This window comes from Mesoplodon densirostris, chromosome X, assembly GCF_025265405.1.
Source record: "Mesoplodon densirostris isolate mMesDen1 chromosome X, mMesDen1 primary haplotype, whole genome shotgun sequence".
NCBI lineage: Eukaryota > Metazoa > Chordata > Mammalia > Artiodactyla > Ziphiidae > Mesoplodon > Mesoplodon densirostris.
Window position 1 is genome coordinate 41,526,447 of NC_082681.1, and position 24,946 is coordinate 41,551,392.

General features: G+C 42.7%; 1 pseudogene; it reads right to left on the bottom strand.

The window, feature by feature from the left end:
• Positions 1–11,259: 11,259 nt before the first annotated feature.
• On the bottom strand, positions 11,260–23,428 carry LOC132481550 (glyceraldehyde-3-phosphate dehydrogenase-like; annotated as a pseudogene).
• Between the last annotated feature and the right edge of the window lie 1,518 nt (positions 23,429–24,946).

Here is a 24,946-nt window from a genome sequence, read left to right on the forward strand (position 1 = left end):
TACAGATTAGATGAGAATATATATATATAAAGTAGCACTCAATAAATGGTAGTTCTTGCAATTCCTTAAAGCAGCTCTGTGGAGCTCTCTATTGCTATTTAATGAAACCCTTACTGCCCTGCTGGGCAGAGCTGGCTAGTCTCCCTAGCTAGGCATGCCTATCAGAAACAGGCCAGTCTCTTCAGAGAGGTGAAATATATACACCCAGGCTGACAGTGACAGGCAGGGAGCCATCTTCAGCTTACGTATCAGAGAAGAGCTCACTGTAAGATGCTCTAGGCCTCACTGCATCCTGGGGAAGCCAGACTGAACGCTTCTGGAACCACTTCGGGGATCACGAATCTTCACTAGGGCAAAGTGAAGATTGAAAGGGTATCTATTTCCTACCTATGTCTGGCATATGGTGTTTTAAAAATTAATTAATTTTACATTGAGGTTTAATTGATATATATTATGTCAGTTTCAGGTATACAATATAACCATAATGATTCAGTATTTGTATGTATTCTGAAGTGATCACCACAGTAAGTCTAGTTACCATCCATCACCATACGCAGTTACAGAATTTTCTTTTTCTTGTGATGAGAACTTTTAAGATCTATTCTCTTAGCAACTTTCAAATACGGCATATGGTATTTTTAATCCTGACAGCACTGTAAGATAAGCATTACATCTGCACTTTACCATTAGAGAAAGAGGCACAGATTAGTTTCATATGTTACTGTGGCCTTGGTGATGCCATGCTCTACCTATTACGTTAGCTTTGAGGTAAGGTTCATGTACACAGCTAGCTAGTTACATCCATCCTTCTATGTGTGTGGGTTAGGAGGTAAGGTACTTCCCTAGGGGTCAAACACCAAGATGAAAAAGGAGGCACAAAACCACAGACATAAACACGGGTGGAGACAATCTTATGTGTTCACCAAGTTCTGTTTAACTTTCCTCTTTCTGGGCTCACAGGAAGGTTACATCTCCCACCCTTCCTTGCAGTTAGATGGGACTGTGTTTTGGTCAGTGGTATGTGGAAGAAGTGATGTAAACTACTCCCTAGGCTGGCCCTTAAAATATTTCACGGGAACCTTCAGCCCTCTCTTCCCCTGCCGCAAAGAGCTTGGAGCTCCATGTTGAGATGGAAAGAGCTTGGATCCCCACGTTGCCCAAGTTGGAGGAGAGCCCCTGATGACTCTCATCGGATTTTATGTCCATGTGAAATAAACTTTAGTTGTGCCAAGTCACTGAGATGTAAGAGTCTATTTGTTATTGTCGCATAGCTGATCTTATCCTGACTAATGTATATATCAGTCATATATAGTTAGAAATATATGCATACTCAAAAGAGTAGGTAAAGAAAGAGATGACAGGGGAAATGGTTTGGCCTGTCACACATGGGGGAATAGACGAATGACAACACGGATGGGAGTAACACAGGTTGGGGAGGCAGTGCAGGGGGTTTGTGAAGATTAAAACAACCTGAGGATGCCTAGCCCTCTAAGCTTCTTGTTTCAGGTAAGAAGAAACCTTATCTTCAGCTCTTGCTGAAGCTGCTCCCCCATCCAGAAAGACAGAGCAATGCTGGGAGAGAACATTCACAATATCTTAGATTAGGCTCACATGTTAATCACATCCTGGTTGAGCAGAAGCTGATATTCAGCAACCCCTTGAGCTAAAAGCCATTTTGCAGATCATTTAGTGTATTTTCCCTTAAATCTTCCTTAGAAGAAAGGAATTTTCCTGTTTTATGTCCTTAGACAAAAAGAAGTCTCATCTGGCTGGGTACCATGGGCCAACCCATTCAGGTTGTCCTCTTGATCAGAGGCCCCAAATGTTACACTGGAGAGTGGTCTCTACATGCCATGTCAGGTATGCACATCTAGCCCCTGAACTGCCAAAGATCTACGCTGGAGCAGCTGTCCATGTCTTCCTCTAAGCCTGGGCCATTGCCTGCCAGCAATCTAGGCTGTTGCTTTAAAGTTCCCCTAAAGCCCACATGCTACAGTTTAAGAGCATTTCCTTTCGTGCTGTTGTCAGTAGAAATGGGGAATGCCTATTACCCATTCTGGCTAATTGCCTCCACCCAGCGTAGCTTCTCCCCTAGGATGCTGAGTTAACTGCCTTTCATTAACCTAGGAAAACTTCCCTTTTTGGAAAGCCTCCCTTGGTGAGTATTCCGAGCCTGACAGCAGCTGTATTCCTTCCAATGTCTATGGAAGTCATTGAAGATTTTACAACTTCTCCATGAAGTCTGAAGAGGAAGTGAATTCTCAGCTAGGTTGGGCCATCCACAGTCTCCCAGGGGACTGTAGAGTGGCTTGAGGAAAACCTCATTCTGGTCTATTACAACAGTGCTGCCTTGCCAAAGTACACAAGGCCAGCCACTGCACTCTGCCTCGAGCTGAGCCAGAGCAATGGAGGGCAGAGTGCAAGGACGGCAGGGCTTCCCTGACCTGACAAGTCAGGTGGCCAGTCCTCAGGCCAGTCAGCTCTGTGCCATGCAGGAGTCACTGCAGCCAAGCGAGCACACTGGCTTCCACGCAGCCATGCTGAATGCAGTGCAGACTTCCAAGAACTGCCTTTAGTTTCTGATCCTAAAAGAGGTACTGAAATGAAATATAAAGAAAGGATGAAAGAATGAGAGAGGGAGGTAGGAAGGGGGGAAGGAGAAATGAAATGAAATTAAAGGAAGCAAACCTTGCCTCGGAGTGTTTCTGGGCCATGACAATGAGCCATGTTGAGATTATATCTGCACATAGCTAGACAACCAGAATGTGTGTGCCTGGTAAATTCAGAGCTCTGGAATTATGGCGGGAACTTAAGAACCAGGAGGCCCTCCCTGCCCTAGTGTGCCTTCTCCTGCTATCTAAACATACCCAAAAGGACTTTCAGACAATTCCAAGAAAGCATAGCAGATGTGAAGTAATAGAGTCCAGGTGGATGTACAGAAGTGCTTAGATAATTTCCCTCATGCAACTTAGCACCCAAACCCAGGCATGGACAACTGGATTTCTTAAGTCACACTGTTTTTCCTATCGGCCCAAACTGCTACCTGGCTCCACCTTGGAGCCAGCCATAGTCTTCCTCTGGCAGCAGCTTTGTGGAGCTCTGATACCTCATTAAGTTTGCTGGAGAAACACCAAACACCAGCAACCCAGTATCCATTACACTCAGTACAGCAGGGGTGACTTTAAGGCCTACATTATGAGGAACTGTGTTGTTTCTGGTGTCACTGAAAGGAAGTAGCAGGTACATCTTCAATGGATAGAGATGAAATAAGCACATTCTCTGAAGACCTGAGGGCAGGGGTACTGGAACAGATGTGATTTTTTTTTCTTCTAGATCTCTTTCAGTTCCAAAATCCTGTAATGAGTACTATCATTTAAAAACTTTTATTTAGAAAAATTTAAACTTGGCTTCCTTGAACTCTTGCCCTCCATGATAAGGGCATAGTTCTGTTTAGCTTCCCTGTAATAGTCAGCCTGTTTGAGAATTCTGTGTGTGTGTGTGTATGTGCACGTGTGCGTGCGTGCACGTGCTCATGTCTCTATAAGTGTGTGTCTATTTCTTTCCAAAGACAAAAGATTCCTGAAGAGTTATAGAGACCCACCTAAAGGTGTCCCCCATCCCAATCACCCTCAACCCACCCGCTTAGATAGGCTCGAACTCTAGGGATTCCTGAAGCCAGTGTACCCCCCAGCACACACTTGAAATAGCTCTTTATGTTGCCTTCCACCTTTTACAAGCGCTGTCAACAAAGCCATCAGGGCTGAAAGGTGTCTGAAATAAGCAAGTAAGCAAAATGGCCTAAAGGAAAGCGGGCAATGAGGTGTAGGGCATTGCTCCTCTTGGATTAAAGTTGGTTTTCCTCTGGGTCTTTAAGAAGGAGGGCATTGAGGTGACAAGGTCATAGCATGAGAAGGGACTTTGAGAAATAGAGTCACATTTAAACCACCCCAGACAAATGCCACAGCACCCTTATTTTTTAAATTTCTTGACAAATTCCTTTAATTATTGTTTGTAAGTGCTCCCTTTTGGTTGACTTCTATTCCTTGTGCTACTTACTTCTTGGTTTGTGGGTGATGATGTACGTAGTAATGAGTCGGCTGTCCTGGGTGAGGCACTATGCAGTATACAAAGGAGGAAATCTTCCAAGATGTGGTCACCCTCTCTGCTTAATAGAGAATCTGGGTTCAGTTCGGACAGCTCAGAGCCTCAGTCTGAGGGAATGACAGGCCAGGCGAACAAGAACTATAGCAAAGGGATCCCACTGAGATGTGTGACACTTGCCCAAGAAATGTTCAGAACCGTCTTTGCGCTCGCTATTTCTGAGTAGTCCTACAGGAGTCCTCAAGAGTCAGAGCACTTCTTTGTTTCCTGGGTACTTCAGAGATTCCTGGCACAACTAAAGAAAACCAATCGAGAAAGCAGCTTCTTTCTCCAGCTTGTCTGTAGAGGGGTTATTTTCAGCTCTCTGCACGTAGCTTGGGGCTCCCTTTCTATTAATGCTCTGCATCTCAGAGGAAATATGGATTCTTGTTTGAATGATAGGCCACGTGTTTCCACTTAGCATGTGGCAGTCAACTATTATTCTCATGCCATCTTACTGATGGTGGAAGTTGTGTGGATTGGGACCTGTTAGTGACGTTTCAGAGGAGGGGTGACAGAAGCATTAGTTTGTCTAGCAGCATCCAAGCTGGGACACAATGTGAAAAATAAAAGAAAGTGCAAATATATAGACACATGCATACACATCCACACATCCACAAGGTTCTGGGCTTTTCTAACCTCCTCTCCCTAGCACCCCTCCCATACACACACACATAAACAGCCATGGAAGCAAAGCTTGGCCTCCCAGATGTACCCAAATAAGAGCTATAGGGCTCATATCTGGAATAGCAAACATCAGGATTAAGGAAATTAGAATCTTCTCTCCCACAGATGTTCCTCCAGGCAAGGTCATCCCTAGATAAAAATAGGGCTATTAGGTTCCTCTTCTTAATGTTCTCCATGCCCTGTGCCCAACTTGCTTGGCCTCACCGCCACATCCCACTAAAGCACTCACCTGTCCTCCACCTGCCTTCTGTCTGGTGGCTCCTGCAGAGGCTGGCCTCTCCTCCAGTTCTTCATGGCCAGCATAGCTGTGCAGATCAGAGTGGCAACCTGGATGGAAAAGGTCAGCAAAAGCTGAGAGGGCTGTTCGTGCTTCTGTGCCCTGTCCAGACTCTCCTCTGTGGTCAATCACCTGTGGTGCCTTCAGTGAGGGAGGCACTATGGGTTGTGCAAAGAAGGAGGAGACAGGTTCTGAGCTCAGGAATCTCACAACAGAGCTGAGGAGGAAGAGGCTAACATACTCACTGGAGACTGAAAAACTGGATATAGTGGTGGAGAGAGAATTGCCAGCAACCTCCTTCTTGCTGAAAGAGCCTAGAGGGCATGGAAGCTTCCGGGTGAGCTAGAAGAGCATGGGAAGACTTTGTATAGGATGTGGGAATTGACCTAGTATCCAGTGAGACTCACCATCGAGCCCCATACTGCGATGGGTTGGCGATCAGCTCTGCCTGGGTGTATTGGGGTTTGGAGTTGGGACAGAGGGGTGGGGTGGGGGGAGCCATAACCTAGAACTCTTCTAACTGCAGTCCTCCTGTGGTTCTCTTCCTCCCTAGCTTGGCCTTCTGCACCTCCAGCTACCCCTCCAGGTATCATCTCCTTGAGCTTGGAAAATTCACCAAGCAGCAGCTGGAAGCCAGGCATTGGCTGCTCAAACAACATTGGCTGGATTTCAAGTTGCTTTCAGACCATCACAGGGGGAAATCTGCTGTGCTCTTGCTCATTCTAATCAAGACCATGTGCTCTGGGCCCCATGGAAACATAATTGGTGGAATACTTTCTCCAATAGTTCAGCTTGGGGATTCAACAGCAAATACAAACTCAAGGTGCTGAGGAAGGGATGCTGACTGCCTGGGCTCAAAAGCAAGGCACCTGGGTTCCCAAGGGGATTGCTTGTCCTCAAAAGAGAGAAGCTTGTTGCACCTCTGGAAAGGGCACAGGATTCTGATGTTTCTCTCACTCCCTCCTCCCCTGAGAAACACAAAAGCTTCTTGTATCAATAACAAGGGGAAGCTAGCATGGGAACCGTGATCTACTTCAAAAAGCCTTCAGGGTACACTGAATGAGAAGCTGGGTATTTCTGCCAACAACTGCTGGCCAGAGGAGGCCCGGGAAAGGTCAGGCGTTTACTGAAGAGACCTCTGGTGTGGTGGGAAGGTAGGGACCTTGGCTCTAGCCCCAGCGGAGCCATGAATTCCTTGTGTGATCTGGGAGCAGGCTACTCTTCCCCCTGTTTCTTTTTTCCCATCTACCCTGGGCCCCAATTTTCAAAATGAGGGAAGAGCCTCCTCTCTAAGGGCTTTGGCAGCTCTGAAATTCTGTGATTCAAAGTCCAGCTCTTTAGGCAGTGGCCAACACTTGAGGGAAAGCAGCCTATGAGAAAGCTCACTCCAGGGATAACTTCATGCACAGGAGTAGTGGATATTGTTTCACTGGGGTGATTTGGCATACCCTTGCCTTGCCTAAAAGTATCCCCTCACTGATGCATCAAGAGCCTCTGCTGAGTCTGGTCTCCCTTCCTTTGGGATAGTCGCAGCTCCAATGTCATTTTCTAAAACACAGATGATCTATGTAACCCCTTTGCATGAATGCACTAATCAGACATATTTCTCCCTAACTGGAGGATAGAGAAATAGGGAGAAAGTGATGGGGGAAGGGTACAGATTTGGAAAAGTGGTTGCCAAGGATGCATATTTTCCTGCCTTACAATCTTACTTGGGGACAGCCCTGGATTTTCTAGTCTTCTTGTTGTTGTTTTGTTTCCAGAGTGGATAAGGAAGTAGAGAGTTCTTACCTCCTTCTAATTATACCTTACTTGGAAAGTCAGTTTTCAGAGATGTTGGCTTATCCCCAGTTGGATTTGCATGAAGAGAAGCACCAAATCACAGGGCATTCCTGCTGCCATCCAGCAGCATGATATTTATGTTCTCTGTGAGGGATTTGGAAAGACCTTTAGCAATGGAGAGCCTATGGTCCTGTGCTCATCCATTTCCGTTAATTAGACCCCTTTGTCATCATCAAATTTCTCTGTTAGCTGAAGTTTTTCATGCTATGATTTGCAGGAGACATAAGGTTTAGTCCTAGCTCACTTCTTACCTAAACTTGTGACCTTGGCAGATGTCATTTAATCTCTGTTTATACTAGGTTATGAACCACGCAAGAAAAATGGTCTTAATGGTTCACAGTTATACTTGGAAGGAAGGGCAGGAGAGAGGAGCAGGTAGAGTGAAGTAAGTTGGGGAAAGGAATGGCGAAGAGAAGGAGTGTGTTGTTTTTTAATTAAAAACTCTGTCACTGAGCTTGATCACCCACCTTATTCTCTAGACTTGGCTCTGTGTGACTTTTGGCTGTTCGCTAAAATCAAATCCATCCTCAAAGGACGAAGATTTATCACCACTGAGGATATTCAAAAGAATGTGCCACAGGCTCTGAACTCAGTTACTAAAGAGGAGTTCCAAAGAACGTTTTGAGCAATGGCAACATCATTGCACTAAATGTACAGGGATTTAGCCTCCCAAGGTGCTAGTCTGAAGGGAACACCCCTCTTTTGGATGTGCACGTCCTAATATGCTTGTGAAAAAGCAGCAGCCAAATTACATTATGGTCATATTTCAAATTATTGCCTGCTTCCTCTCCTTTCGTTCTCAATGGGGATTGGCAACAGCTAGTTGCCAAGTTTTGTAGGGAGCAGCTGAAAGCCATGTGGAATTTTTACCCTAGCTTGTTCTGTACCTATGTCTATTAGTTTCCCTTCGTTGTACATGCAATAAAACTATACCATAGGAAACTGGCACTTGTATAATGCTTTATGTTTTTCAAGGCAGTTTCATATCAGATAATAATCTCCTGGAGTGAAGGAACCCCATCTTATTTACTTTTGAATACCCAAACCCTAGAACAACGCCTCACTCATAACACTCAATAAATGTTCATGGAATGGAATAGCTAACCTCTCATTTTATCCTTGAAACATCCTTGTAAAAAGGCAGACAAGGTATTAATCAAGGTATTACTCCTATTTTACAAGGACCCAGGACACAAAGAGTACAGTGTGTATGGGGGTGGAAGAAGTCTACCATAGTATTCAGGAACATGGGCTTTGGAGATAGTTCTGGGTTCCAATTTGGACATTCTGCTGTATAGCTATTGACCTTGAGTTAATCGCTAAACTTCAGTTTTCTCAACAGAGGAAAAATATCCTCCTCAACTGAGGATAATAATAGTTTCTACCTCCTAGGGTTATTGTGAGGATGAAATGTGATCATCTATGTAAGGCACTTAGCATAGGGCTGACATAGTAAGTAAGCATTCAATCAATCAATTCATTATTTAGTGAATTGTTTAGTTTATACAGCTAGCTGGTGGCAAAGCCCGACATGGAATCCAGAGCTAACTTTAAGTGTCAAATTCTTTGCACAAGACAAGGTAGAAATGAGTGTGAGATAAAGTGGCCTAAACTCTAGAGATTTGGCTAGCAAATGGAGTACAGAATCTCCTGAATGCCCTTTGTGCTTCTTACACAAGGGATCTTCTGAAATGGATGTTCAAGACCATTTGGTCCAATGCCTGCACCATACAGAAATATTATATCAGGCTTGAAGGAGATCCTTTTGTGACTCAGTCATTCCAACCATGGAAGCCAGACCCTCTTACAGTCCCCAACCTCTCTGAGAATGGAGGCAACTATATAGATTGATAGGTAGTTTGTAAATACATATACATATACACATACGTACCCACACACCCACACACATACATATTTTTAAGTAGCTGAGATAAAAACCAAGTAGACAGAGTAGCCACTGATTATAGGATGAAATCTGAGGCAGCATCTCCTTGCATTCCAACTTAAAATCCCATGGAATGGAGTTAAACAGAGGCCCATGTTGGCCTGTTTCCTGATTTCAGAAACATAAATCCAATCAACTGAAATGCCTCCTGTTTATACTGGCTACACAAGGCCCCTGAAGACTTTACACAGGAAGTCATTAAAATTCCTTATATTCTCCCCAGGCAAAGGCATACCCAGTCAAGCGTCTTCCCTCTTCCTTCTATCCAGAGGAGATCTAGGAATCTAGCAGCCTTCAATACAGGGAAATACCTTCTCTCTGTTTGGAGACTTGCAGATTGTCCCATTTGGGAATCTTGAGTGACAACTTCAGTGAACTACCCAAGAATTCTTGGCAGACCCAGGAATGGCCACTTATCTCTGCCTTTGTACCTGAAAAAGCCCATATTGTCTCTTCACAGGGCCTACTCCACCTGATTTCTCTCTTTTTTTTTCCCCTGTCCTATAGTCACACCTGAAAAAATAGGGCCCTTACTCAGGCTGAGAATTACAGCCCCAGAGAGCCACAAACCCTTCAATCTTCAGTGTCCAGAAGACCAAAGGACCAGATCTCCACTTCTATTTGGCCCTTTGAAACCCAAAGCCTGAAACATCCTGTTCTTTTGCCACATCTGTTTCTTTACCATACAGCTGGAGCTGCTCCAGTGGGGCAGAAGGATGAGTTCAAAAATACCCATCTTAAACTTTATATGTGGCTTGTCATCAACCTACAAGGAGAGCTTAAGCTAAAGCGTGGCATTCTTCTCATTCCTTCTTTTCTAATTAACAACATATGATCTCCACTCCTTTCCCTCACTCCCCTGCCAGGAGCTCCCCCCTTTCACAGTGCTAAAAGCCCAAAGATACTTGCAGTTCAGGCCAGCAGGAGCCCATAGCTTACCCAGGTCTTTTCTTCTTCTGTAAGAGGAGTCCCAAATTACTTTTCTATGCACCAAGCTGTTTCCTGCTCAACAAATTTTCAACTTCATCCTGAAGAGACAAATATAAAGGCACTTGTGGTTCTATGCCTCCTTGGGTTTGATAGATACTCCCTGTCCTAAGCCCTCACACTGAGTACAGAGAGCAAGCAAACAAGCTCTGAGCCAGACCTTCCCAGAGTTGGTAGTTTTGACCTCATCAGCCCAAACTTACATTTTCTGGCTCTCTCCCAAGCTTCCAGCACTCCCACTTACTCCCTTCTTGTTCTAGCTATATTTTTTAAAGAGCATTTCCCCCAACACGAGAGAGAGAGACAGAGACAGAGACAGAGACACAGAGAGAGACAGAGACACAGAGAGACAGACAGGCACATGCTTAACCCCCCAAAATAGAGCCTGATGACATAATTCAATGGGAAGTCATTCGAGGACTTAAGGATCTTCTTCATGACCCACAGAGCCCATAGCCTGGGTGACTAACTCCAAAACCTCTAATATGAGACCCACATTTCTTTGGGTTCCCATTTTATACTCACAAGGTCTCCTAAACTCCATCTTGGGAAAGAGTTTTTGTGCTTGGCTATAGACCTCCCACAGAGCCTGGTGAGGGGCTGAGGAATAGCTATTCTTAGGTCATACTCAGATCTCTTCTTAATGGGTGCACAAATAAAACCATGGATAGAAATATGATCTGAGGGTTCCCAGACCTCAAGACCACCCTTGGAGCCTACAGGAAGTCCCCTGCCTCTATACACACACATGCAAAAAGCCTCCCCTATAGCATAGAGAGTCCACATGGGAAATATCCTCCCTCCGCCTCAAGGGGCCAATTGCCTCTATTAAGTGTGTTAGAGTAACTAGGTTTTGCACCTTGTGACATATATCATGGTCTCCTCGGTTAAAAGGTGACACTCATGATGTCACAACTGCAGGGGTGCTAGTGGCTAGAGAGACATGTACAGCCAGATTTAACCCCTATGAATAGGTCAGTAGAGGAAAAAATATGGCATAGAATGACATAAAGAAGGAAAGAGGAAAGTATCTCAGTACATTCCACAGGATCTGAACAGCCATGCCTAGAGGCTGTGAGTTAAGGCCCACTTTTACTCCATGTCCAAATGGTGTCTGCACTAAAGCTATTATTTGCAATGCCTCATACTTTTTGACTGACAGTTGGCTTCAAAGTTTTACTCATAGCAAACCATCTTATATTTTCCTTTGCTAGGTATAGGGTATTATATTGATGGTATTCTTCTAATGAACATGGGATTGGAATCATGTTGAAGATGAAGATTCTCAGTGGACTGAGGGGTAGATTTGAGACAGGACTCCCAAGAACTAAGGTCTCTCTCTTCCTCTTGTGCTATTGTTGGGAGTACTGGTTCAGGGCTCTTATTCCGTAAAGCCCATGTGAAACGTGAAGTCCACAATGTGGCTCCTATAGCAAAATTTATTGTCATACCAGTAAGTGAGCTTGACAACATGGTCACTGAGGGCCATGCTGGCCCAGGCAACAAAGATAGAGGAATAGGTATCACTGTTAAACTCACAGGAAACAGCCTGATCCTCTGTGTAGGCCAGGATGTCCTTCGAGGGGCTGTCCGATGCCTGATTAACACCTCCTTGATGTCATCATATTTGTCTGCTTTCTCCAGAATACAGGTCAGATCTATGAGAGACATGTTAGGGGTAGAGACACAGAGGCCAATGAGATTCCCATTTAGCTGAGGAATGACCTTGCCTACAACCTTGGTGGTATCATTGCTTGTAGGGATGATGATTTGAGCAGCACCATGATCAACAGGCTGTGGTTTTCCAGAAGGGCCATTCACATTTTTCAGTGTAGAATTAATAGTGTGATCATGAGTCTCTCCATGATCCCTATATTGTCAGGGGTAAATACCCTTGACCAGGATACCTAGAAGTTTGTGGTACAGGAGGCAATGCTGGTAATATTTAGTCAGTGATCATACTTCTTATGGTTCCCTTCCCTTACAAACATGAGGACATCTGCAGAAGGGAAAGAAATTATAAACCTCCAACCCTCAAGTGAGCTCCAGCCTTCTCCAAGAGTAGGAAGAGGCTAGTGGACTCCACAGCAAACACCAACCTGTTGGAGAAATGTGGTTATGGATATTTTGACTAACTAAAATGTTCAAATTAACTTTCAAGGCTAAATGTTGATTAATTAATATATAGCTAATATGTTACCAAGTTCTAATGAAACAGAAGCAAACAGAAAGGGTTCAGCACCCCATGCATTTAGTAAGTTGTAAAAGAGCATGACTAGGTCAACTGAATCATTTCTCTGATACTGAGAAAATGGCATGGCTGCTATAACATGGTTGTATTTTTAAGGTCACCATGAACAAGCTACTGATAAATCACACCTGACAACCCCACAACAAATCAATGATAACTAAACAAGCTTAACTTTCAAACCAATAAACAGAAGGATGGAAGAGGTGTCATTAAATGCAGCCTTCTTGGAGGCCAACGTTGGAGGCGATGGTAGTAACTTGAGAAGAGATGCATGCTCTCCTGGCCTTTTAGCTTTAGGGTTGACAACTGATGGCAGTGCTTAAGGTAAAGGAAGACGTCAGCATTCTCTCAGGCCCCATATTAGAAGCATATCACTTAACATATGCCTTATCCACATAGCCTATCAATTACCTAATCTGTTCTTTCAAAACGTCTCCTGCCACTGTCCATCAACCTCTTCCATCAGCCTAAGTGAAAGTTTTTCTCCATTCATGATTAATAATAGCTCTATATGAAATGCCCAAGTCATGCTAGACACTGATCCAAAGAGTTAGGAATACACTGAATCCTGTGTTAGAGATAGGATATTGGAATGATTATTCTGTTTCCCAAATGAGTGCCTCTGCATTTCCCAGAAGGAGAGAAAGTCAAATGCAGTGACCTGTGTATGTAAGAGATGACTTGGTTTCCTGGGCAGATAGATTGCCATACAGTGACTCAGTGTCTGACCAATAAGCTACCCTTTTTGATGGGGTCAGTCATTCCCTTTATCAGTCACTTCCTTTATAGGACTTGAGTTATCAGAGTGTGTATCACTGAATTTACCAACAAAGAACTTGGAAAGAGTTTCTATAGCACTATGACTTCTGTCCAAGCTTACCTCAATTAGTCCTTACATTTAGTTGATCAAAACATAAGTATTTATAAAGTACCTGAGGGCAAAGCATTCTGTTAGGTACAGTAGAGTGGCATGAAGTGTAAGATGTAGCCCCTATCTTGGGATAGTCTGTTTAGGAGGAAAACCTTATATGAGGCTGGTTGAGCAGCCTTCATGGAGTTATGAGGATTTGGCATGGAAAAGAATTGGAGAGACGGAGGGGAAGGAAGGCATTTAGGTCCGTCCAGAATTTTATTGTTTTTGGTCTGAAGCCTTCATAAGACTCACAGAATAAAGTACATATAATGTGCTCTTAAAAATAAACTATCAAGATCAAAACAGAAGTTAGAAGGCTTTTTTGAGTTTCAGTTTAAGAAACATTTTCCAGTTGTTTTCATAAAAGGGATCGTCAGTCTAATAATACAGTTGGATTAATAGTAGTGTCTAAAATAGTTTTAGTTCTGATTATTAAATGATTGGCAGAAATAAAGAATCCAGTGGTTATGAAACTGCCTGGGTCAAAACTAAGCCACTTACATCTTCTAGCATTACTCTAAAGTTGATATTAGTTAAAATGATCAACCAACTCTCACCAAAATTTCCAGTATGTTCGCTGGTAACAAGAATCCATCAGCTCAAAGGAGTGATGGAGCTTTTTTTTTTTTTTTTTTTTTTTTTTAGCACAGAAGCAGGTGCACTGGATTAGTGGAGCAGATGGAATCAGCCATCTCAAATGGCAACAGGTATAGTTTGGGAGCAGGATATTACAAAGGCTTACTGATGCCCACACAAGGAAAGAGTGACCAGGGAAACAAGTCTATACTTTCCCCCTAGGTACCCACCTGGTCTCTTTCTCTATAATAGTGTCTATATAATAATGTCTCTTTTAGACACTATTAATAATAGCCTGTATTATTAATATTATCTACAATAGTTTTAGTGCTGATTTTTTAATGATGTCACCTCCTCAGAGGGATCTTCCTTGGCTCTCCCTATATAAAGTCAGACCCTCTGTCACTGTCTATCTTCTCATCCTGTTTCATAATTATTTGAATATATACTTATTGTCTCTTTCCCCAGTTAGAATGGACTCTTCAGGAAAGCAGGGACTTTCTTGCCTTGTTTACTGGTATATGTTCAGCTCCTAGAACAATGGGGCCAATAAATATTTGTTGAATGGATATCATAACATTTGAAAAAAGCTATATATCAATAAATCCCAAATAGGTGATTGGACATTATATTTTAAACCAGTGATCTCATATAGATTACTACTTGTTTTAGAAATGGTTTATGATGTGGGAAGGCATAAAGACACAACTTCCTATACAGTCTCACTCCAGTTCCATCTTTTCCATGAAGTCTTCTCAGGTAACTCCATTTCTTTTTCTGACCTCTGAATGCGTGCAGCTTAATGTGTAACTGTCCTTTGTGTATAGAATTTATTTATAAGTTCTTTAAGAATGAGGATGATATCTTATCTTTTTTACTCTATATTTTCTATCATGCCCAGCACAGCACGGGGAACATAGTAGGCACTCAAGACATTGCATGACTTGTTGATTGATTCCAGGTGGGGAAATTGGCAAGCATAAGCTGTTAGAAACGAGCTTTTTTTTCTGTTTTTCTAAGACAACCCAATAATCAACTGGTGTTAAAGACATTACTCATAAATCCTAACAAATCATTTTAACTATAAAGGTAAATTTGATCCAGCAGTGTCCCTTGGGCACTCTTCGCACTTGCTGATGAATAACTTAGGGGCTTAAAAAAATGAATTACAGGACCTAGCCTTTGGTGGGGAAAGTTGTCAAATGAACACATTAATTTTTTCATCTGCTTCTGCCCTGGGCTATGTGGATTACAGTGGGCTGGGCAGCCTGCAAAGATTGCTTCATGCCTTGCCCTTCCCAGATTTCTCCTTCTAATCAGTGAGTGTTACATTCTTTCTGGAATATGAAGATATTAGAATTCAAGCTGATTTCTGGAGGCAGTATATTCTCCAGCCCTGGCCTTCTGTCAAGAACATACTGGTGTGTGCTGGGGTTTTTTTCACCAATTTCAGTGACTTTTGGGAGTCCCAAAACCCAGCAAGAGACTGTTTCATTCTAATTCATCCTAGAGTATTCTAATACAAACTGGGAAGTGAGGTGTTTCCTAAATTCTTCTGATGACTGTTGGCTCCCATGATACCTTGTGCCAAGCCTACATATTCCTACTCAGAAGGTATACTTATACATCTTGGGATGTAGAGGGTTTCCTTCTCAGGGACACTGGCCTGCTAGTAGCACTGGCCAGTTATGTGGATTTTCAGTGCTGTAACTGACCTAAAGTAGCATCCAGGCTCATTGTCATACTGTTTAAGATGTTCTCTGCTTGCTCATTTCATTTCAAAATGCGCCTGAATCTATTAGCCTCTGCAATATTCTCTGCTGAACTGAGTTGAGATATGGATTTCCCGTAGGTCAGCCTGCTTTTAATTGCAACGTTACTTACAGCTGATGATAGGGACCAGAATCAGCATTCCTACCAGGATGCTATCTGTCTTCAAGGCCAGTAACTCCTAACATTTATGGAGTAGTGACAGTCTATTTGATTTTGCTTTTTAAAAATTAAAAAAATTTTCTTTAAAATTATTTTAAAAATTTTGTTGGTTAAAACTAACATACAATATTATATTAGTTTTAGGTGCACTACATAGTGATTCAATATTTTTATACATTCTGAAATGATCACAACAATAAGTCTAGTTACCATCCATCACCATACAAAGTTGTTGCAATATTATTGACCATATTCCCTGTGCTGTACCTTACATCCTCATGGCTTATTAATTGTATGAATGGAAGTTTTTACCTCTTAATCCCCTTCACCTACTTCATCTGCCCCCTTACCCCACTCCCCGCTGGCAACCACTGGTTTGTTCTGTGTATCTATGAGTCTGTTTCTGTTGGTTTGTTTTGTAGACTTCACATATAAGTGAAATCATATAGTATTTGTTTTTCTCTGTCTGACTTATTTTACTAGCACAATACACTCCAGGTCCATGCTACAAAGGGCAAAATTTCATTCATTTTTATGGCCAAGTAATATTCCACTGTGTGTGTGTGTGCGTGCACACACATCACAATTTCTCTATCCATTCATCTATTGATGAACACTGATTTTGCAACACTTCTGCTTCGTTTGTCTTCTCTTGGGAAGAGTCAACTTTTGGCGGACAACATTAATGACAGTGGAAGAAGTAGTGGAAAAGAAGAGGAATACTAGTTGAGAAGTCAGTGGGCCAGGGGTCTAATTCTGAGGCTTAACAGTGGTTCTTCAACTGAGTTGTGACCTGAGAAAATCACTTACCTCATTTGGGCCTCAGCTTCATTTGTGAAATGAGGAGGTTGGACTAACTAGATTAATGTTTCCTAAATCTTGCTGCATCTTAGACTCACTGGGCAGAAGCACCAGTGAGAATTAAAAATACTAATTCTAGGGCTGTATCCACCCCTGACCTACTGAATTAGAGTATATCATGGTGAGTATCTATAGTTTTTTAAAGCATCACCAGTAAGTCAGATATATGTATACATGGTTAAGACTAAATCAGGGTTTCTCAAACTTTAATATGCATACAAAATCACTTGGGAAAGTTATTGAAATACCTGCCCTTTATGATTCACTATGTCTGGGTTGAGTCCTGAGATTCTGCTTTTCTGACAAGTTCCAAAGTGATACCCATGCTGAACTTTGAGTAGCAAGAGGCTAGAACTTTGATGGTTCTCATCTGGGGACAACTTTGCCCCCCTCACCAAGTAGTGTTGCCAGATAATGTACATTTTCTAAATCTGGCAATCCTATCCCCAGGGGACATGTGGCAATGTCCGAAGACATTTTTGGTTGTCACAACCGGGGATGGGGGTTGCTACTGGGACCTAATGGGCAGAGGCCAAGGATGCTGCTCAGCATCCTACAGTGCACAGGACAGCCTCATCCTCCAAACAAAGAATATTGGCCTAAAACATCAATAGTGTCAAGGTTGAGAACCCTGGTCTAGATGATCTAATTTAAGGTTTCTTCAAATTTTTACATTACTGCATATGATTCTGGTATATAATTATAATAATGTCATATATTTTGATCAGTGGTCAATGGTTGCTATATCAGAATTTTCTTCCTTAGCCATGTAGCTTATCACAACAGGAAATTTTCTAATAAACATTTCTGGAACTTTCCAACAAACCTTTTACGTTTTATTTCTCCAGGAATAACAACTGAGCACTGAGAATAGGAGAAATGTTGAGTGTCAGAGCCTGAAAGGCCTTTAGTAATCAATTCACTCAAACCCTCTTAACCCACAGACAGTGAAATAAAGGCCCACAGAAGGGAAGTGTCCAGCCCAAGCTGTGTTGTTTTAAGGAAATTCTCCACATATCTGAGGCTGTTAGGGTAATTAATTGTTTATAAAATGTCAATAGTACTACCTGCTTTTAATTGGAACACATTCTCAAAATAAACTGGATAAGGAGATACATTTTCCTCTCATTTGAAGATCACCACCTCCCCACCCCAACTCTGGCTTCTATTTCTATCCACACATTGAGAGTGATTTTTCTAGATAGCTAAAGTTACCTCATTCACTGAATACACTCATTCTGATATGGCAGGCTTTGGAAGAATTTGCTTTGGCTTGTAGTGGTAATGATAATAGATATTTATGGGGGATTTACAATTGTTGGGCGTTGTTATAAGGGCTTTACATGGGCTAACTAATCTTACGGACTCTTACTTCAGAGATGAGGAAACTGAGGAACAGAAAAGTTAAGTCACCTGCCCAAGGCTACACAAATAGTAAGTGGTAGAGTCAGGACTTAAGCCTGACAGTTGGATTCTAGGGTCCATGCTATTGGCCATCAAACCAGACTTCCTCTCAGAGCTTGCAGTTTTACTAAGAGTTAGGAGTTCCTTGAAGGAAGGGAGCATGCCATTTGTCTTCATATCCCCTGAGATTAACACAATAATTGGCACATATTAGGAGCTCATTATTTGTAGGTTGCATGAGTGAATGCCAAGATTTGGTGCTCTCAGCAAAGAAACCCACAGGCAGGTGAAATGATTTTTTGCTTATTGCCCTTCCCACAGGTGTGAGCAAGAGTTTGCACAAGACTTGACTGCGCACTCTGTTGCCTGAATAATTAGAATTTTTTCTGATGCAAATGGTCTTTATGTCAGGGAGGTACAGTGAAGACAGTCAGATCTGCAAGGAGCTACTCATCTGTCCTAGGTAAAAGGTTAGCAGGTGGGAACGCTCCAAAGCAAGGCCAAGGGGTTCAGCCTGGGTTCTCCACCTGGAGGGCTGATGCCTCCATCTCCTGCTGCCTTTGATGCCATTTCTAGGCTGGCAGTTGCCAAACCCAGACTTGAGCAAATGAGCCTATAAACACAGCAAAGAAGATCCCTTTCTTCAAGAAGTGCTGTGACAAGAGTTTGGTTAGGACTCAGCTCAGATGTTCCTCCCTCCCTTTATGGAGGCAGATCTTATGGAAATATCACGAACTTTGAAATCCAAAGAACCTGGAGTCTCACTCTGGTTCTGCTACTTTCTACCTGAGTAACTTGACCTCTATTAGCCTTAGTTTTCTTGTACTGCATGGAATTTTGGGAAAGACTCCAAGTTAACTTCCCTGTCACATGGAAGGCTTTCAACAAACGTTAGCTCTCTCTCCTCCAGCAGATCCAGGACTCTCCCTTGTTCTGAGTCTTGTGGAAAGAGTATGATTCTCCAGGCTGCAGGCAATCTGTAGCTTGTCCGCACATAGTTGTTCATTGCTCTTTATTCCCTTTCCTCCTTTCTTACAGCAGTAGAATTGCAAACTGATATCTGCAAGTTGACCCTGTGATGTTGAAACCCAGGAAAATCCTCAAGAGTCAAAGAATCCCAAGGATAACAATGGTCAGCTAACTGCTGAAATGTGGCATCATGGTGAGTTGGTAGGAAAAGTAATTGTAGAAGTCAAAATGGTTGGAGTGACCTTAAATGTCCTTGGAGGAACTTTCTGCAGACATGTTGGTTTTCTGTACAAAAGGATTTGCTGCCTCAAGGTAGTCACTGGGACTACCTTGGCAACTGGGAAATGGAAGAGCAAAGAGGAAGACCTCAGTAATAGAATTCTACATCCAGAGGTAAATTATATCTCAAGTACTCAGTCATTTTGAACCAATATTGTTTTTTCAGACAGAAAAATTACCACCAGGAGGTAGAAGCTTTTTCTTATATGAATACAGAAAAGCCACCCCAGCCATGCTTTCCCCCTACACATGGATAGAATTTCACCTTGTTCACAGATGCTCCTGTGTCAAGCATTTGCTATCAATAATTTTTTAAAGCCAAGATTTCTGGTCTGCATGTGAGTTCAATTTGTATATACTTCTGTGATCTGGAGAAAGAACTATAGACTTTGGGCTATAATAGGAAAGCTAGGAGCAATAACCAGAAGATCAGGGTCTTCCCAACTTAATAAGAACATACTCCATCTTTACAGGGACAGTTACAAGAGGAAACCCTTAAGAAACACTTGACTTGTGACTTATAAGAACACACTTGTCCTGAGCTTTTGGCTCAGATCTACCACTAACTAGCTTGGAGACTTTGGGAAATTCACTTTTCTGGGCCTCAGTTTCCAAAGTTGTTACAGGAGGGGACTACAGTAGACAGTATTCTTCTAGCACTCATACTTGAAGATTCTATGGGAGTGCCAGAGATAGAACTGGACCTTGACCTTAGAGTATCAATAGCTAACTTTCTGTTCTTCCAGTACTATCAATATGTCACTGACCAAGTTTAAGGGAAGGAGTATGGGGGAGGGAGAGGCAGAGAGCAAGGCCTGTGTGCTGAGACTACACCATGTGTTTTGTATTTGCCTAGATTTACACGTGGCCTCAAGCCTGTTTGTTCTGTGCCTGTATTGTTTCAACTTCCCTACGTTTCATTGGTTCTATAAATTGGCTTTAACCCAATTCTCTCTGCTTTGGTCATTAAATTTCAAATTGGTTCCTGGCTTTGTGTACAGTCCCCTTCTTTCTTTAATAATAGAATCGATCTTACTCCCCAAAATGATGGTTGGAAACTTGAAAGCAGGCTAGTTACTGTTCCTTCATTGTATTCAGTTTCCTACCATTTACCTTCCTTTGGATTTTCTCTTTACAGCAGTGTCGAACATCTTGGGCCTCAAATTCCTCTCTGATGGGCTGAGACCTCTTATGTTTGAGGAGGCTGGGTAATCCAGTGCCCCTTGGGAATATGTTGTTAGGACATCCACAGCAAACAAACCTAAAATGAGAAGTTGAACCAAAGCAGTCTAGTCCTAGCCCAGTGAAGCTCTTCAGTTGGTAAAAGGCTCTTGACACTTGCCAAGAGCTGAAAGGGTCCCACCTTACCTGAGCATAGAAGGGAGCTGTATCTGACGCAATGACAATTAATCCTGCCCAGAGATGTGCTGGTAAATGCTTAACAACTGGCTCTGTGGGGGGGAAAAAAGCCCCGATTTGTAGTGTTTGCCAATTTCCATGATGAAAATACTCCCACCATGATTGATTGCAAGCTAACAGCATGACATCACTAAATGTGGAAATGGAAAGCGATGAACACAAATGGCCCTTAAGGGTGGTGCAAGTACACTCCAGCATACCACCCACCACCCAACTGCATCTACAATAGGCCCACACAGCCCAAAGCTGCCAGACCTGGGTTCTCTGGCAAGGATTGGGGAGGAGAGAGAGAGTGGTGCTTATACACTGTCCTGCCTCTCCAACCTGCTCCTTGGGAAAGAAGCATTAGAACTGAGTGTAAAACATCATATACTTTAAAATCTCCAGGAGGAAAACTCAGTCACATCATGTTCCTCCCAACATGTTTTGGTTTTCTTTCCCTACAATTTAGCTCAGGGTAAGTTTCATTCCTGGGTCCCCAAAAACCTTTTAAAGAAGACTCCTTTCCTGTTTAAGTCTCTAGAAAGGAACCTGCGACATATCCAGATAATGGAGACTCCTTTCTTGGTGCCTAAAGAGCTCAGAAACATGTGGTTCGACAGAAATGCCTAAACTCTGATTGTATCAAGAGACCAGTCATCAAATTGATTGTCTCACAGTTAATCTGATCCACTTTGGTTACCCCAAACCTGGGTTGATCATTTGATGGATATTATCAGATTTATTTATGTGTGACTATCCAACCACTTGCTTAGTAAAGGACCCCAAATGGTTTCTCAAACCTGTCTTATATATAACAGTTAACATTTACTGAGTGCTTGCTATGTGTCAAGCTTTGCTCTACAGGTTTCATATGTAATATATAATCCTCCCAACAACCTTCTGAAGGAGGTACTACTATTATCACATTTTGTAGATGAAGAAACTGAGACACAGAGAGGTGAAGGATCTTGCCCAAGGTCACACAGCTGATAAGTGGTAGAGCAAGGATTCAAACCTTGGCAAGCTCAAGAGTCCTTTTATTTAGCCACTGTACTAATGTAATCTTACCACAGGCACAGAGTTTAATTAAAACATTAAAACTCTCCTAAGCTTGAAGTCAGGAAAGATGAGTTCTGACTCTGGCTCTGGCACTGGCTTGTGAGACCTAGGGAAATTTCCTCTATTTCTTCATGCCTATGCTATACAAATGTCAAGAGAATTCGATAGAAAATGCTGGAGCCATGAGCAAGCTTTTTATTTATTTATTTATTTTTGCGGTATGTGGGCCTCTCACTGTTGTGGCCTCTCCCGTTGCGGAGCACAGGCTCCAGACCTGCAGGCTCAGCGGCCATGGCTCACGGGCCCAGCTGCTCCATGGCATGTGGGATCTTCCCGGACCGGGGCACGAACCTGTGTCCCCTGCATCGGCAGGCGGACTCTCAACCACTGTGCCACCAGGGAAGCCCTGGAGCCATGAGCAAGCTTTTCAAAAGGAAGTTGTAGGGATCTAAGTTGTTACTGTTTCTCAGTGTCTTTCAAAGATCTCGTGAAAAAGATTTGATGTTGCTGGCTATATGTTTTGCAGTTTGACCCCTATTGTTCTCCTTTCAGTCTCTTCAGGAGAAAAATCCTTAGAAGTTAGACTTGAAAAAAGTCCAGGAGAGTAGTCAACTCCTTGCTTGTTCAGGCAGGATTGCTCTCCGTTGACACATCCCGTGTGTTTTGGTTTAGCGTTTCCAATCTTCTTCCCCTGAATACTTTGCTAGGAATTTTCTCCAAATCTTTTCTTTCTTCTGAAGAGTCTATATGTTATATCAGCTTGTCATCTTCCAACTTCAGGCCAGACAGAACTGTGAAGCACTGAGGAACTATTTTTTTAAGGCTGTACCCATGCCCATTCCTTAGCACCATCACCACGGTTTCAGGGTGCTAAAATTTATATGTACCATGAAGAAAGAAAAGGCTCTAGTTCTCAGGAAACACTATAATTTGGGCTGTGCTTGGGGAGGAGGAAGCCCCTAGTAACTGGGGCTGTATGTGGTTATTATTGTACAAAGTAGGGAGTGGTGACAGGAAATCCACACTGTGGTACAAATACCAATGCTAGTAGGAGGCTCAAGGAGAAAGTCAATAGTCTACAGCACTTCCTATTCTCCTCCCCTGCTAGAAAGATTCATGGCTTCATGAATGATCTGAAGTAGGGTCCCTACATAAGTTATCATCCAAATCAAGACATTCTTTAGAGTGCTCTTTGCTGAATCAAGTCAATAGGAGTAAACTGGACTGTCTTGGGCAAACTAGAAAAGCTAGTTTCCCTATCCTGGAGATAAAGCTTTCTAAAACTTGATGGTGTGGATTCACAGTTGAGGGCCCTACTCTAGGCCCATGTTGGACATCACAGATTGCCTACAGTTGCCCAGGACAGCACAAGGAGATGAGACAGCTCCCTAGGCCATGCATCCAACCAGGGCATCAGCTGGGGGTTTTGTGTTTGTGTTTTGCAGTGTCTTCTCAGATGAAATTGCCATGCTGATTGCAAAAAGGAAGAACAATTAGCACATTAATTAATTAGAATCTTGTTTTTAATTCTACTGTGAAGAGTAATCTTTTGTTAACTTAAATGAGATCCTAAGCTTACCCTAAGCTTTAATTATAGTGTTATTATTTTAAAATATTGGCTGGCCCTGGACCAAGATGCTAGAGTGTTTAAATTTAAGTACTCCAGAGGTAATTTAAACACATGATAATTTACTGATGGGTAATAATGAGCCAAAGGAATTCCACATTGTTGAGTTCAAACAAATGATTACGATGATAACAGATCCTGAAGTATGCTAATCACATTCTTTGCCAGGGAGCATGAGTACCTGTAAATGGATGTGTGTCTGTTTGTGGTTGCCTCTGAGCTGTCACCAGAGGCTGCAGCATAAGGGTGCTGGAGACTTGCAGCCTTTCAGGTAGCATGACCTTGTTTGAGTTCCTGCTCTACTATAAGCCACACTAACTGCCTGACTCTTGGCAAGTTACCATCTCCTCTAAGTTTTAGTTCCTCAATTGTAAAATGAGATTAATAATACCCCTCTCAGAGGAGTGTTTGTGAGGATTAATGAGCCAACATATATAAAGTGCCGGGGACATAGTAGACTCCTGATAAATGGTAGCTATTCCATTTTACATAGGTATCTTATTTGCAGTTGTGTATTCTTGTGTATATCTCCATGTTTAGATTTTCCAGGAGTCCGTATCTGGCTTTGTATCCATGTACTTACCTGGGTATATAGATGTATATTTCAGTATTTGGTGAAATGTATCTCTCTCTGTATCTGTATGAGTGCAGTAGTCTTGGTATGCAGCTGTATCTATGCATATACTGAGTGAGAGTCTCTGTGGGTATGAAGGAGATATGCCATATCTGCATGAATGAATGTATATCGCTGTGCTTTCTGTAGTTCATGATCTCAAACTAGGCTGTGAAGACCACCTTAAGCATGACTCTTCCATTTCCAGCAATACCTTAAATTCTTTGGCCTTGATTTCATCCTTGTTTAGGTGGTCCAGGTAGTGGAGGTGGTTTGGTTGATTCCTTCTTTTATGGATTTGCGAGTATGCGCGTGTGTTAAAACCAATAGCTCCTTAGCCACAATTAGCTGCTTCCTTTCTCCTGCTTCCTTTATTCTTTTCCTGCTCTTTCCTTCCCTTTCCTTCATTATCTGTAACCTTACTGACTTTTCACCCCACTAACATCAGGGGGAGGAACACCTGAAGCAGGTGGGATGGCAGTCCTTGATTCTGAAACAAACTGTGAACTCATTCAATGGGAGCTCAAATTTGGTCCCCTGTGTGTTGGAGAAGCAGATTAGCATATAAAAGGAAGAATGTAAAGGTTGGAGAATTACCAGAGGCAAACTGAGAGGCAGGTGCTTACTTTTGTGATTTGATCTTAGAATAACCATGAAGTCCTCTCCACCTAGAAATTGTTCTCACACCGGCCTGTCATAGAACCTGAAAGTCCACCATTAGGTCCTGTGTCTGGCGGGGTTTTTCCCTGTGCTGCAGACACAGCTTTGCAGCCAGGTTTGTGGCACCCCTGTAATATTAAAGAGTGCCAAGTCTCTGTCCCACCGGGTGAACCTATATTCTCAAGTTCCAAAGAGTCTTGGGAACCTCCAGGACTATTCTGCTGGAACTTAAATTGTCACTGATGGGAGGGAGGCATTAAGGACAAGCAATTGTTGCCTTCCTCCTTCTGCCTTTCCCTAATTTCAAGTCAACAGCGCATTATCAAGCATTGACCACATGAAGTCCTTAGGTTGGGTGTGGGGACCAGATACAAAAAGATCATCTCTTTCCTCTCTCTCTCCTCTCCATCTTGCAGTCTTTACGCTAAGCCCTCCTCATTGCTGCTAGAAGCAAAGCAGATCAGATAGACCAACGATAAACTGTGTTGGTTATCCTTTCCCACGAGTTTTGGCATTTTAAAAG